The sequence below is a fragment of the Cylas formicarius genome, unplaced genomic scaffold (genome assembly GCF_029955315.1).
Source record: "Cylas formicarius isolate icCylForm1 unplaced genomic scaffold, icCylForm1.1 PGA_scaffold_3__17_contigs__length_32017465, whole genome shotgun sequence".
Classification (NCBI taxonomy): domain Eukaryota; kingdom Metazoa; phylum Arthropoda; class Insecta; order Coleoptera; family Brentidae; genus Cylas; species Cylas formicarius.
The window spans coordinates 5,310,280-5,323,357 of record NW_026844326.1 but is presented as its reverse complement, the minus strand read 5'-3'; positions in this window follow the sequence as shown (position 1 = coordinate 5,323,357).

Here is a 13,078-nt window from a genome sequence, read left to right as displayed (position 1 = left end):
GTTCTGCTTCTTCTTTTTAAAATTAACCTACATTAATAAGTCCGCCAAGCCAAGGGATCTGACCACTTTCCAACTTTGGTCGTATTTTAGTAGAATATGAACGAATTCTACTAAGCTTTTCCAAAAACACACCAAGTAATGATGTCGTCAATGAAAAAAGCAGAGACTTTTTACCAATTAAAGAAAATAAGAAGAATTATAACTTCGCAACACTAGTGGGAAGAGTGGGTGGCAGGTTGCTCCGTCAATTGTTTACTGTTGTATAGCTCGCAAAAAGAAGAATCCTGCCTGTTTTGGCAGCCAACACTAGTTTATCGTTCGATGCTGCCAAGTCTTTATTCAATCGGCTAGTGAAATACCGAGTAACATCTTATTCATGACGAAAAGTGCTCGCACCTCTCATTACAGATTTTCAATCTTTTCGCCATCTAGCTATGACCTGGAAAACTAAAATATTATTATTTATATCATTATAATTGTATAGAGGCAACCAGTCATCAGACATTCTCGATATTGTCAAAGCCTATTCTAAAGGAATGCCAAATAGCGTAAAAATAGTATATTATGCAACAAGTACTGTAAACGGCATTTAAGTAACGAGTTTATTTGACACGTATTAATTATGTGATAGAATATGCTGATGAAATGCTAGCTTCAGTATTCCCGGTATCTGCGACGCGACGCTTGCATAAAAACTTTATATATATAACAACTCTGTGCTTTGCGTCCAGTTCTCCTTGTAGCGGGTTAAAGAAAACCTCGTAGTTCTATTTGTAAAATAAAAAAGTGTTTTTTAAAAACGAGATCCTTCGTTAGAAAACCTTAACTGGCGCAGTCGTGACGGATTTGGGGTAGTTTTCGGTCAAAGCCACGTCATCGGGACGATTTGATCGTGAAACGTGGGTTTCAACCCTTAGACTCCAAAACGAACCAGTGATAGACTGTCTGACAAACCCAACGTGATTGAGTTCGACTGAGGGCAAGGAAGGCAAGAAATCACCCCCGCAAGCAGTGCTACGCAAGGAAAATTCCAATAGGAAGAATAGGCTGACGACTAAGAGAAATCAAGGTTAGTGCCCAAAATTCCTATTGTTCTCCTTTCATCTTCCCTGGTTAGGACGGTGGAAATAATTTAAGGATTCTTAGTTTTAAGTTCAATTTTAAGAAATTTCAAAATCAATTAAATTTATGAACGAAGATAAAGACGTCGACAATTTAAGTGCGTTTTTTACTTCGTTAAATTTAGTGGAACAGAAAGTAGAGAACAGTCAAATCAATTTGAAAATGAATTCTAATCAATCGTCGAATTCAGGTGTAAATTACACTTTGTTAAAAATGTTTATAGATAGTATTCTGCCATATAATGGTGATTCCAACACTTTAAATAGTTTTCTATCAGCTGGAGATTTCCTTTTTGATACATATGGTCAAGGAAACGACGAAATTTTAAAACAATATTTGTTAAGAACTATTAGAATGAAACTTGTTGATCGCGCACAAATTCTAGTAGGCTGTAGAATGGAGTTAGTAACGTGGGACAATATTAAAGTAGCTTTGTTAAATTGTTTTGGCGATAGACGAAATTTAGAATGTTTAGAACGGGATTTGTTTATTGCCACCCCCTTTAAAAATGAACATCCTTTAGATTTTGGGAAAAGATTACAAGTTTTAAGAAGTATCCTTGCTCAAAAAATTAATGCATTTCCTGCCGATACTATGGATAATGCAAGCAAAGTAATTCATTTACGTCAATACGATCAAATTTGTTTAAGGACGTTTATTAGGGGATTACCAGGACAATTACAAAGTATTATAAGACTTAAAAATCCGAGCTGTATAGAAATAGCTATGACCCAAATTATTGAAGAGGAAAATTTTCAATATACACAAAATATCTTCAGAACTCCAATTCAATTAAAAGTTTTGCCTAATACTTCTATCGAACCCGTTAAACAATTTTCACAAAATCCAAATTATTTTAGTAACCAAAATTTTAATTATGTACAACCGATTCGCCCTACAAATTATTTTCAAAACAATAATCACCATAATCAAAATTTTAGAATTAGGCATGATCAAAATCAGTTTACTCCCCAGACTAATAGTTTTCCCAGAGGTCCAATTAATATGCCTCAACCACGCGAAGTTCCAAGAAATTTTCCTACAAATAGGCAAGTTTTTGGCCCACCTAAGAACGTATTTAAACCGACAGGTCAGGTACCTAACAATAAACCCGAACCTATGTCAACAAGAACAAACTATACTATACCACGTCAAAATAATCAAATTAACCATTTCAAACCTACTGGCCCTAGAAATTTTATTTCTCGAGAATTATACCAAATCGACGAAAGTAACGCGGTACAAACAGATGAAACATCTGCGGTATTTCAAAATGAAAATATTCACCAAGAGGAATACTCTGAAATTGAATTTTCAAATCAAATTGAATACTTTAATGACACTCAAAATTTTGACGAACACCCTGAAATTGAAAATCAAATCTCTCAAAATTTTACAATAACGAGCCAATGCGACTCAACGAAATGACATTAGAAATGTATACCGAAATTAATAATAGTTTACCGTACATCCAGATTAAAGAACCCGCAATTAAACTTTTAATTGATACTGGTTGTTTTCACTCGATTCTTCGACCTTCCATTGCAGAAAAATTTTATTATGAAAAAATATATCATTCCCCAACTATTATTAAAACAGGAACTGGTGAAAAGGAAACTCTATTTAAAGCAGATATTCCGGCTTTCCCAGAATTAAAATCTAATACCAACCTATCTTTTATTCTTTTTGACTTTCATAAATTCTTTGACGGTATAATAGGATTAAACGACCTAAAACGTTTTAATTTTTCTATCGATCTTGTCAATAAACAATTAAGGAATAATACAACTAATATACCAATTTTATTTAGACAACCACAAAACGAAATATATTGTATTACTGTGAATGCACACGAAATTGTTAACGTAAGAATTCCAGTAACACAAAACAATGATGTTATTATTCCCGAGCAAGTCATTGAAGGTCTCTATTTTCCAGAAACACTTACTACTGCAAAAAACGGTTTTGCGCAAACAGAAGTTTTTAATTACACTGAGAAAAATATAACGTTAAATTTCCCACAACCTCTAAAAGTTTTATCTTTTCCGGACTTTCATAAAGAAAATTTTGAACTTTTTAATTTAGAACACATCTTACCAAAACATAAAGAACAATTTAGTAAATGCGACATTTCCAAAATAATTCGTTGCGAACATTTAAATTTAGAAGAAAAATCTGCTATAATAAGGCTTTGTAAAGAATATAATCATATTTTCCATCATGAAAACAAAAAGTTAACGTTCACCAATAAAATCAAACATTGTATAAGAACAACGGATGAATTGCCTGTATACACTAAATCATATAGATACCCCTTTATCCATAAAGAGGAAGTTCAACGGCAAATTAATAAAATGTTAGACGACGGCATCATTAGACATAGCCAAAGCCCTTGGAGCAGCCCCATTTGGGTAGTCTCGAAGAAGCCTGACGCCAGCGGCAAGCAGAAATGGAGGATTGTCTGTGACTTTCGTAAGGTAAATGAGAAAACGATAGACGACCGCTATCCATTGCCTAATATAAATGATATACTCGATAAATTGGGACGGTGTAATTATTTTTCAACTATCGATCTTTCATCTGGTTTTCATCAGATCGAAATGGATCCGGAATCAATTGAAAAAACAGCTTTTAGTGTCGAGAATGGTCATTTTGAGTTTGTTAGAATGCCTTTCGGATTGAAAAACGCCCCCGCGACATTCCAGAGCGTCATGGATAATGTTTTGCGTGATGTACAGGGAAAGGTTTGTCTAGTATACATGGACGATATCATAGTATTTTCGTCATCCCTAGAAGAACACATCAAACATCTTAAACTTGTTTTCCAAAAACTGCGACAAGCTAGACTAAAAATTCAACTAGATAAAACGGAATTCCTACGAACCGAAGTAGAATTTTTGGGTCACATAATAACAAAAAACGGAATTAAACCGAATCCCAAGAAAATTATTGCAATCCAGAAATTTCCTGTACCGAAAACAGCAAAAGACATAAAATCTTTTCTAGGCCTTCTAGGATACTATAGAAGATTTATTAACGGATTTGCAAAACTCACCAAGCCATTCACAAATTGCCTAAAGAAAGGAGCGACCATCAAACACACGCCAGAATTTCTAGAAGCATTCGATCTTTGTAAAAATATCTTGTGCAATGATCCAATACTACAATATCCAGATTTCGAAAAACCTTTTATATTGACAACGGACGCCTCTAATGTTTTTATAGGAGCGGTTCTCAGCCAAGGAAAAATTGGTAGTGATCTTCCCATAGCCTTTGCCTCTAGGACATTGAACCCGGCTGAAAGCAATTACTCAACCATAGAGAAAGAATTATTAGCAATCGTGTGGTCAACAAAATATTTCCGACCATATTTATTTGGCCGAAAATTTGTGATAGTTACCGATCACAAACCTCTACAATACCTGTTTAATATGAAAGAACCAAATTCCAGATTGCTAAGATGGCGACTAAAACTGGAAGAGTTTGATTACACAGTTCATTATAGGAAGGGCAAACTGAACACTAACGCTGATGCCCTATCACGCATCGAACTAAATATGATAGATAAAGAGTCACTTTTCGGAAATCCTGGAGATATTAATGAAGATATCGATAAATACATACATGAAGAAGATCAAAATATAAGCCTTGAACAATTGGAACAAATTGAAGACGTGTTTAACCCTCTAGAAAATGTAAACACTCCAAAAATTAATATCATCTCGGACATTCAAATTAAACCGCCAAATATTCCTAATACTGGTAAGACAGTACACTCAGCAGCTGAAGATCCAATATTAAATATACCAATTACCGAAAATATTTTAAATACTTACTCTAATCAAATAATATTTAACCAAAAAACAAACGGTCGTTATCACGTGATTAGGAGTTACCCATTCCAAAATAAATCTAGATTTTCTGTTTATTTAAGTCAAAACTATCAAAATGAAATAATTAAATTCTTTTTAGATTATTTGGATCCAACAAAAATGTACTGCCTTTATGTACAAAACACCGAAATAGATTTAAATCGAGAACTATCTGTTTTGTTACCAAATACATTTAAAAACCGTGCTTACAAATTGGTAATATCGAAAACTCTTTTAACTGACGTCACTGACAGGACAAAACAAAAAGACCTAATTGCATATCATCATGAAAAAACCTGTCATCGAGGAATTAATGAAAGCCTAATAGCATTAAAAAGGCTCTATTATTGGCCAAATATGAAAACTGATCTAACTGAATATATTAATAATTGTGACACGTGCCAACAAACAAAATATGATCGACATCCACCAAAATTAAAGTTTATGTTGACACCGACCCCTTCTGAACCATTAGAATCCATCCATATGGATACTTTTCAAATATGTAACGTAAAATTTCTCACAATTATAGATGTATTTTCACGGTACGCCCAAGCTTATCCGTTAGAACCCGCTTGCACAGCAATTGCTATCTTAGATGGTTTAGCGACCTTTATAAGTCATCACGGCCTACCTCAACAAATAACGTGTGATAATGGTACGGAATTTAAAACGTCTTTGCTTTTAGATTTCTGTAAATTGCATAAAATTGCAATTCATTTTACAACTCCCGGCAATTCTAATAGTAATAGTCCAATAGAGAGATTTCACTCTACTCTTGTCGAACTATATAGGGTACTAAAATTAAAAGAACCTAAAGAAGCCCCTAAAAATTTAATAAAATACGCCATTATAGGTTATAATTCATCAATGCATAGCGTAACAAAACAAAAACCTTTTGACGTTATTAATGGAAAAGTAAACGGTTTAGATCCCTTTGATTTAACGGATGAAATCATTGTAAATAATTATATCACAGATAGACGTGAAAGACTAAAAACTATCTATCAACAAATTTACGAAACATCGTTAGAAACAAAAATACGTTTAAATGAAAAACAAAACGAAAAACGAGAAAATCCACCTGAAATGAAACAAAATACAAAGGTTTACGTTACTGACAAAACAGCAAAACGTAGTAAGGACAAACCCCGAAGAAAACCTGTTATTATAGATCAAGATATTGGGAATAAAATTATTACAAAAAATAAAAAAATTATTCATAAATCTCAGATCCAAAAACCTAAAGCTTTTTCTTCTTCGCAGGTTAATGAACCGGACAACGCTGTTCCTTCTTGCAGCTACGCTGTTATTAGTGATAGCGAATAATGATATTGAAGTTATCCCAATTAAAACACCACTTCTCCCCTTCCGCTTAGGAAATGCTCGAATAATTCAACATCAACATACATTTTTGCATTTTGTAGAAACATCTCAACTTTTTAATCAATTACGTAATTTAGAATACGCTTACGCTGTAATCTCAAAATCATTAAACTATACAAATAAACATAATTATCAGAATGTACACTATATTAATGGAAATAATTTACTTAATAATGTTCGATATTTAATTACTCAAGTAAAATTTAAACTTGGTAACATAAAACCTAATAACCGTACAAAAAGAGGTTTAATAAATGTTGTAGGTAAATTATCGAAATGGCTTTTTGGCACTCTCGATTCAGAGGATGGACAAAAATACGATAAAATTATCACAGAACTTGTGCGTAGTAAACATTCATCTGACATCCAACTAAAAAAGCAAACCTCGTTGATTCAACAGCTGATTGACAACTATAATGATACTATAACACTTCTACAGAAAAATCAAGAAGCTATTAAAAAACATATAGACATTTTTGAATATAATTCAAATAAAACTATTACTGACATAACTACTTTCATTAAAGCTCAAAATACACTAATGCAAATAATTCTAAATTGCCAAAGTTTTATAACTTTTTTGGATAATTTAGAAAATGCCATTACATTTGCGAAATTAAATACATTACATCCTGTAGTAATATCGGCGGCCGAATTAGAACAAATAATTTTTAAATTGACTGTTCTCTATGGTGATAATCAAATTCTAATTTTTGAAAATCAAAATAATTATTATCAGTTAGCAAACTTACAAGTTAAATTTACAAAAGATAAAATAATTTTTGCCGTCCATATTCCGATTTTTCTTAAAGATATTTTTGAAATATTCCACCTGTTCCCAGTACCTGTGAATCACTCCTTAATTATACCTAATTCACCCTACCTAATATTGGGCACTGACATGCAACAATATCAAGAATCAATCTGCCCAATCATTGAAGACACCTACGTTTGCGAAAATCAACTTACCCAGCCCATCGGTGATTGTGTGACATCCCTCATTAAATATGCCGAAAACAAAAATTGCCACGTAGTCAATGTAAATGTTTCAACGCATATAATACGACCAATCACTAGTAGATTTGTTTTGATAATACCATCGGAACAGAAACTTAAATTACAAATGAATTGTCAAAACAAAGAAATAGCTTTTATTGAAGAAGCCTGCCTAATCAATGTTCCATATAATTGTGGTATAAGTACCCAAAATACCGAGCTTTGGAATAAAGAAGAAATTTTTAAAGCAAACCCATTCTCACTGCCACCCATTAAAATTGAAAATATGGAACATCACGATGTGAAGTACCAGCCACTCCAACTACAATCGATTGATCTCAATACGATCAAAAAACTACGAGAAGCTGCGAAATCATCGATCCCCGACATTGGTTATGAAATTCATCCAGTCACTTGGAGTCTCGCCACTTCAACAGGAATGATGTTTATTTTAATCTTGTTAATAGTTATAGCATGGAAAATCTACAAGAGCCATTTGCTGCAAGATTCCAAGAAAACCAAGAACGACCAGTCTTCCGAAAACAACCCTTCGTCCCTGTTGTTTTCCACTTCGGAGGGAGGAATTATGTGATAGAATATGCTGATGAAATGCTAGCTTCAGTATTCCCGGTATCTGCGACGCAACGCTTGCATAAAAACTTTATATATATAACAACTCTGTGCTTTGCGTCCAGTTCTCCTTGTAGCGGGTTAAAGAAAACCTCGTAGTTCTATTTGTAAAATAAAAAAGTGTTTTTTAAAAACGAGATCCTTCGTTAGAAAACCTTAACTTATTGCATTCTATACTTTTCCACTATTATTAGTTTTTGGGTACATTTTCGGAAAACAACACGAAAACATTCACTGACATGACCGCCTTGATGTTGACGTTTGTTAAGGCCAAAACATGGAATTGCTCCCAAACCCGTGCGGTAAAATCTCGGAAAAGTCCGAAGTGGTTCGGATCCGTGGGAAATGAAACTGACGTGGTAAAGTGACGCTTCCCGCAAGCTAGATCGGTGTGTAATTAGGCATTTTACAGACGGGAGTAGAAAACAACAAGTGCGGTAAACGGCATTTGACTCACGAGTTTATTTGACACGAGTGGAGCGAGTGTTTAATAAACCAGTGACTTAAAAGTTTACCGAAGGTGTTGCATACTATACTTTTTCTACGGCCTTTGGGTTTTAGGTACATTTTCGCAAAATAATGAGAATACAAGGCGTGGGAAATATCTCCGGAAATATCTGATTGCTCTCAAACCCGTGCGATAAAATCCCGGAAATGCCCGAAATGATTCGGAAACGTGGGAAACGAAAGTGATGCTTCCCGCACGCTAGATCGGTGGGTAATTAGGTATTTTACGGACGGGAATAGAAAAACAATATTAACGCTTTATTGTGGGGAGCGACATTACAGCATAACATAAGGTATTTCATTAAATATTTTAGCTGCATTTTAATTAAAATGGCAATACAAGCATTCTGAATTCATTGCACTTTCCTCATCTCGAGTTAGTATAGCTGGCCGATAGACGATACTGCTATAAGCAATTAACAGTGTGTGCATTAAATACCACACACAATGTTGTAAGTTAAAAAGCGAGAGATTACACTTTTTGGTAACAAAATAAACATTTTTTGGTGCAAGATAATGAAACGTCTTTTTAATATTCTCATGATTATGTTTATCAACACTAAGGTTGTTATATGCGTGATAAGTACCTTTTAATATAAACAGATTCTAATGTTGTGAGTGATTTTCTTAACGATTTTATCATGTGGCATTTATTAAAATGTGGAGCAGACAATACATAATTGTGAACCCCAGTTAAAATTAACTATATAAACGAAGGGGAAATTTCCGAAATAATTCCACTAGCTTACGATGTTTGGTTTGGGTTTAGATTCAATTAAAACTGTTTTTGATAAATTGATAATAGGTTTATCTATCCCTCACCAATTAGATTTATGTAATGCCAAGAGAATATTTTGCTTGAGGTTAAGATTAGTATTTGCCAGACAGCTATTAGATAATATATTGGCCCTACATTGACGTTTTCGTAGAGAAGGGTAATGATTTTCCTCGCATCCCTCTACATTTTACTGCACTTTGTGACATTTTCCAAACATTATGTATTAGGGGAGGTTATTAATACAAGGAGTCCCGAAATTAGTTACAAGTTGAGAGAAAGTTTCGAAATCTTAAAGTTTTAGTAGATTTATGTTAGAAAAAAAGTGAAATTTTATATGATAAAGGAATTGATGGTCTGTGACGGCTACACTATCTAAATTCATTTTCGTTTTATTAAAGAAAGAATTAGTAGGATCCTTGTTACTTTGGAGAAATCGTTTAAATCGTTTTAATAATTTCCAAAAGTATTCGAGGTCCCGTAGGACATAAGGCAATAAAAAATGGCCGCAATCCAACCTCGGCGACTCATTTTTTTTCGATTGTTCGCTCTTTTTTGAACATTGTTATGATAAGTGTCCGAAATTCAAAGCTTTGTTACTTGACGGAACCTATTGAAATTGGGGCCGCTGGGTGGTCGGAAATGTTCAAAAATGTACAGCGTGGGCCCGGTAACCTGAAAATTGGGTCACCTTTATAATGATAATTGATCATAGCTAGAATTGTTTTTACATTGTCATATAGCTCAGAGAAGTAAAAATCCACACCCACATATAAACTATAGAAACTGCGAGCGATCAAGTTTCGCCAAGTATTTTCTAAAAATTATAGAAAATTTATTTTCATTATTTTGCCTTTTAGGCAAAGATTATTTTCTCGAAAACTATTAACCCGATCGCCAAAGTTTTTGTACTAAAAAATGAAGGAAATGCGAGACTACAACTTTTAATGCAAGGATTTTTTCCATTATATACAAGGTTTTTAGTTTATAGACAAAAGTTTAAAGACCCCGAAAATTGTTGTTTTTCTAAACGTCCACTTTATGTGTATAACAATAAAAAATTGTGAATATGCTATGAAGGAGAAAAGCAAGTAGAGAACTTAAATATTTGTTTCAACAACAGAAAATACATGAACATTTACGAGGCAGGAAAAGCTATCACTAGGAAAAAAAATGGCGATTCTGAAAATATAACAAAATTCACTTGAAACGTGGTAACAGAAGTAACTAGTAATATTAAACGAGCATAATAATAAAAAAATTGAAGATCCCATTAGATTACATTAGACTTATTCAAGGATTTTTTCAAGATGCTATTTTGGAAATAACCAAACTCAATTTTTGAATGCTTGAATTGTTCTCTCTATTTACCTAAACCTAAACATATTGATTGATAGTACCATTTGTTTAAAGTAAAATTTTCTACACCAGATGCTCACATTCCCAAGTAGAGGACTTGCCTATTTTTTAATAGTTTATCAAAATGTATGTTTATATATGAAAACACATTATATCAAATATGCGCCCTTAAAGAGTAACTTAAAAGCCGAAAATCGAAATTCGTAAAAACTATGGCTAATTGATTCAAGTATTATAGGCATCAAGAGCTACAATTTTTGTATTTACGGTTTTCGCCGTACACATACGCTGCTCGACATATTTACTGTTACGATGTACTGCATGGTTTCAGAAAACAAGTATTTTCTCAAATATCTATCATTTACTCTATTGGAAAAATTCATAAACTTTCAAATTCAAAAACTTTAAAAGATCCTGAAAATTTCCGTTTTTGTAATTAATTTATTGGCTGTAAATGAAAAACTGTTAAAGAAGGGATAGTTTGGTTTGTACAGTATCCTAAATTGTGTCGAGAGAGAGTTTCAGTTTTCGTCTATCGTGAGATAATTGAAAAATATTATTTTAAATCGCTATTACTGTTACACATCTTTATATTTACAAAAGTTTGTCGTAACTTTGAAGTTGCAAAACATAATTGCAAGGTCATTTGAAACCACCAAATTCTAAGTTGTTACGTAGGTTGGAACTAAGCAGACCTTAAGATACTTTTTACAAAACTCTTGGATTCCTCCTGCGTCGAAATTGCTGACGTTTCGCCAATCATCCTGTTGGCTTTTTCAAAGCTTGACTGAAACTGGCTGGTATTTTACTCTGTACCTGCTTATATATTGCTTGATGAGGGGGGGGGGGCGCTAATGAGGGGTATAAATACCGTCTCGGATCGGATCTGCTTATATATTGATTGAGGGGGGCGGAGCTAAATGAAGGGCATAAACACCATCTCGGATAACTAATTCCCAAATTGGTGACAGGTAGAGACCTGAGTCGCGGTTAAGTTTGTTAAGTTGTTTATAGATTTCTATAGACTCTCGGATTTTTCGTTTGTTCATGCAAGAATTTTAGTTTTAGCGAATAAAATTTTATGTCCGGTTTCATGAGTGTGTTCGGCAACAGCTGATGAGTTTATTTGTCTTAGTCGTAAGGCTCTATCGTGTTCTTTGATCCTAGTTTATATTTTTCGTCCGGTATCACCAATGTATTATGCACGGAATGCTGTAAACTCCTGGCATCTCAAATGGAATTTTTTCTTTGACCGACCGAAGATGTTGAGAGATTTTTGGACAAGTGGTAAATCTGGTTTTGACATTATACTTCTTTAGAACTTTTGATATGTGCTCAGTGATGTTTTGAATGTAAGGAAGGATCACAGTGGCAAGTGTAGGATTGCTTTCGGCCTCATTGCTATTGGTAGGTTGTGGTGCAGTGTATTTTTTGATGGAACGCTTAATATCTTTAATGTGGAAATTATTAGAGAGAAGAGCAGAGGTAAGGTGTTTTAATTCTGTTTTCAGTGACTCGGGCTGAGATAGTTTTACGTCTCTGTAAACAAGTGAGGATAACCGATGATTTTTGGACCGGATGGGGATGTGACCATGCATTAAGGTCTGTGTGCGTAGGTTTTCTGTAAACACAATGACCTAATGATCTAAGAATGGAATGTTATTGTTAGTTTCCAACTCCATGGTAAAACGTATGTTAGGTTGTATAGAGTTTAAATGTCTAAGAAAATCTACTAGGGTTTCTTGACCATGAGGCCAAATAACAAAAATATCATCGACGTAGCGTTTCCATAATTTTGATTTTAGATGAACGGTGTCGAGAGCTTTCTTCTCAAAGGCTTCCATAAATATATTCGCGATGACTGGTGATAGTGGAGAACCCATAGCCACAACTATCACCAGTCATCGCGAATATATTTATGGACGCCTTTGAGAAGAAAGCGAAACGTCACCAATTTCGACTCAACAAAAACCGACGCAGGAGGAATCCAGAAGTTTTGTAAAAAGTATTACAGTAGCCTGTGGAAGTTTCTTTGAAAAACCAGACCTTAAGATATTTTTATCAGAAATGTCTGTGGACTGTATGATATTCTCAACCTTTGCGCTAAAGTTTCTTTTTTTTTTACTATGATTATTTCACGAAAAATTATATTCAGTATTTGTTGAGTTTACATGCTGTTCTGTCGAGCTTATGGCTTCCTCATTGATATTGAATGGACTGTATATCTTTTAAATTATTCATTTCACTTTTACACGAATCAGCATAGCTGTGCGCAAAATAGAAAAGTATTAAAAGAAAATAAATGCCCAACAAGGCGAAAATACCTTAAGAATGATGGTAGTGTCTTTCGACAATGTATTCAGAATTACTGAAATGCAATTAAAGAGTGTACTGTAGTAGCATGTAGTCACGCTAAAAGATTCGACCGCCT